The 3834-nt window shown below is 33.7% G+C and overlaps 1 long non-coding RNA gene across 1 annotated transcript; it reads right to left on the bottom strand.

Moving 5' to 3' along the window:
- Nucleotides 1–960: 960 nt before the first annotated feature.
- On the bottom strand, nucleotides 961–3335 carry LOC129526282 (uncharacterized). Its single transcript, XR_008670915.1, has 2 exons — nucleotides 3200–3335; nucleotides 961–1162 (listed from the first exon to the last, which is right to left on the bottom strand). It is a non-coding gene; the product is annotated as an uncharacterized lncRNA (long non-coding RNA).
- Nucleotides 3336–3834: the final 499 nt, after the last annotated feature.

Here is a 3834-nt window from a genome sequence, read left to right as displayed (position 1 = left end):
ATAATTGAAAATAGATTTATGTCACAGTTATAGTTTAGAAATTGGAATTTAAAAACAAATAAGAACTTTGTTTTTCTATTTCTATGATAACAAAGTTGATTTTCATTAGTTATTGCTTTGTTATGTTGTTACATTGTTGCATTATATTTTAAATGATATAATCTCTATTCAATATTCATGTATTTTCTCAGTGAAGAATAATACTGATATTTTAAAATTCTAATTATATCCACTTGTATATAAAATGCTAAGATATAGCTTGTGCATAATTGGATTTTAATAAATATTAATTTGATAAATAAATAGTTATACTAGAATCACACATTTCTGGGTTCTCAGCATTGTGTATTTCTGGGGTCTCATAATTTTACATTTTTCTCTATTTTTTTTCACAAGCTAACATATAAAAAACATTTGTGGAATAGTATCTTGACCCAAAATCATAACAATGAGAATTCCAGGATCAATAATATAAGTTACTATTTATAAACACATACATGAGTACCTAAAGAAACTAATACAGTTCTTAAAATTGTTACCTCTGGGGATCAAGACAGGATGGAGAATGGCAAGAAATTTCCTATATTTAACTCTAAGCCCTTTGGTACTATTTATTAATTTAATGATAGTGCATAACTTTAATCAGTATTTTTAAAAAGAAAATAAAACATACATTTAAGAAGGACAAGAAAATTAATAAACAGCAATGCGAGTCTGGGGAAGTCTTGATCATAAGAAAGTCTTGATTCTCTGGTTCCCGCTGCCTGCCTCCCTTTTCAGATTTTAATAATCTGAAATAAACAAATCAATCAAAGTATCTCAGTTACCTACCTCAAGACTGGTATCTATGAGTTGTAATTAGAAGAATCCTTCATAGATGGATTGCTTTCATTTATAACCAACATATAAAATCTTACTACCCACCTTCATTTCATACAGGACCTTTAGAGTGTCAGTAGGTGATTTTAATATTATTTTACTTATATTTGGAACTCACTGGTAGGTGGTAAGCAAGGGAGAAATAAACCTAATTTATGCTATAAAAATCTCTCTGCTTCCTGGACAGATAGTCAACTTCATTAGGCTGGATGCAGGAACAGAAACGTTAGGATTTTGCAGTAATATAGGTCACAAGTGATGACAGCTTTGGCCAATGTTTGAGCTGGAAAGATGAAAACAATGGTTAGAATAAGGCTCTGTTTGAAGGTAGAACTAACTAAAATTGCAACGTATTGGATGCAGATTATGATAAAGAGAGGAATAGTGCAGGGTTTTATTATTTTTGTTCTATATTTGAAATGCTTATTTTGCATACAAGAGAATATTTCGATGAGGCAGTTGTATATGCAAAAAATAAAATTCTACAGACTTTCAGAGTTCCGACTTTCAGATTTTCTCCCCAAAATGGGCCATCTAAAGTATATAGAGATAGAGGGGTATATTTGTATGAAGCCTGCATCTATACATAGATGTTGCCCACAGCCATCTGACTGAACTCAGCTCAGTTACTTCAGGCACCTGTAAAAACGGTCAATAAATTTTGACTTTTGTTTAGGAATTTTGAAGGCTGATGTGAATGGAATACTACCTAGTTGTTTTAACATTCAAGAGTCACATCCATATTTTCAGTCCCTGCAATTTATCTTCTTAAGGCTAATGAGTGCAGTCTGTACCTCGTCAGTCTCCAGTTGCCTTTTATTGGAAGAAACCTGTCAGGATGTGCCCCTCCTTTTACCCAGAGGTAACCGTGGGCAATGAAAGAGCTTACATTAAGTTCCTCCAAGTTTGAGGTCTTGTAAATATCAGACCTCAGTTACAGAACAGACCTGGGTATATTTACTCACGTGAACTGTGTTCCCCACCACTAAGTTCTTGATAGAACAAAGACATCTCATTAATTTTAAATGCAGTAAAATTATAATAACATACTTTTTTCCCCCTCAAATGAGCCTTTAATGCTTTGGTTTCAAATATGCCAGATTTTTTACTTTATTCTGTCATGCCTGGACTTACTGTCCAGAATATAATTACTTTCTCAATTTTTTAGAGGTTACTTTTTACATTTGAAAAGAGTTTACAGTTTTATTGCAACTTCGTACAAATGCCATTTGTTTCAAAATTCTAACAGTTATTAATTTGCTTATCAATACCATAGATATCACAGATACATCAATTATTTAATTGATTAATGTTAATTTTTGTTGATAATTAACCAGGTGTTAAATTGAATGTTTCTTTTATAAAGCTCGATTTTTAAAAACATTCTGAACATGAATTCTCATCTTCTTAATTATGCTCAACTATTAGTCATGCTCCTTTCCCCAGTGTCTCATTAAAGGAGAGGGCATAAATTTGGAATTTACATTAAAATGGAAAAAAATATGTATTTCTACAATTGAAAGTCCATTTTTGCATATATAATACATAAAATATACAATGTATAACATATAAAATATTATATATATGACATATAGCATATCACATACATAACACTTTGCTCAATAGAGCAGAGTACTATTTGGAAAAATATTTATGACAGGGAGGTAAAACAGGATGATAATTTTAGAATGAACTTACACAGAACTGATTGGCAACCATCACTAAATAGCCCATTTTTAGTCAGTTTTCATCAAATTATATGTAAATTTTATAAAACTTACTGTTAAAGTAGCTGAAACAGACATGATTCCAATAGTTACACTATTGCACATTGAAAGTTGTTTTCTACTATTTAATTTATTATTCAATAACATTAGGGAGAGGCAGATTTTAAATGAAAAGATTACATCCAACCACTTGGAACCTTAGCTGTGTTGCCATTTCTTGGGAGAATGACTGCACACAGGTACAAGTGTACACAATATAAAGAGGGACTCACAGTTCATTGGACGCAGGTGGATTTTGAAATCTATCCTGTTTTGCTTTTATCTGAATAGCAGAAATCTGTCTATTATGTCTGAAGACCCTCAAATACCAGAAAAAGGACAATGTTACTTTAGAATATCTACACCCACTATAGAGGTTCGAGTTCTCTTCACACATTTTGTCCCATTTTTTTTTCATGGAACGACTATAGAAATTTCCTGTTCTACACCAACCCTCAATTGTTGCACTGTTCTTTTTACAACTTTCTCTCATTTTTAACAGACTTGGTTTAATAACTCCTAACGGTCTTTTGTCACAGGCACCTCGCATTCACCCAATTTATTCTCCTTTCAGTCTTAGGAATCTTCCTTTTTAAAAAAGTGCACATTGGATGATGTCACTTCCTTACTTGATATGCTTCAATGGCTACTTTTTTTCTTTTTTTCAGTGAAAAATATTGTAACGTACACATCCTCACAGACACAGGAGATCAAAAGTTGCCTGGTCCTCAGAAACAACTGGCTAGGTAAAAAAGTGTGCATGTGATTCTTGATAGGGGTCAACACCCATATCTGTTCGTTAAACCATGTCTTCGTTTGGCATCTGCCTCTGTGGTAGGCTGTTTCCTGAGCCTTTACTTCCATCTTGACTGAGGTGGTCCACGTTGCAGCGCCTTCTGTTGCTGATGCTACTTCACTCGAGTCAGAATTTCCTGAATTTTTCTCTGGGCAACCTGGCAAGCATAGAAGTGACCAGTTATTTTGACAACCGCTGAAATACTGACCCTGGCTGCTACAGAGTCCCTGGTTCCTGGACCCTTCTTCTGTGTTCCTCACATACTCTGCTGCTCATTCTCCATGGTGCCGACATACTCACTCTCCTTCATTTTTCAGAGCAAAGGGCTCATCATGAGCCAGATCTCAGCTGCAATTTCTAATTATGGTGCTTGTCCTCCGAGGCATACATATG

Source organism: Gorilla gorilla, chromosome 14, assembly GCF_029281585.2.
Source record: "Gorilla gorilla gorilla isolate KB3781 chromosome 14, NHGRI_mGorGor1-v2.1_pri, whole genome shotgun sequence".
Classification (NCBI taxonomy): domain Eukaryota; kingdom Metazoa; phylum Chordata; class Mammalia; order Primates; family Hominidae; genus Gorilla; species Gorilla gorilla.
Note: the sequence above shows the minus strand (reverse complement) of the source record. Positions and strands in the feature narration are given on the sequence as shown.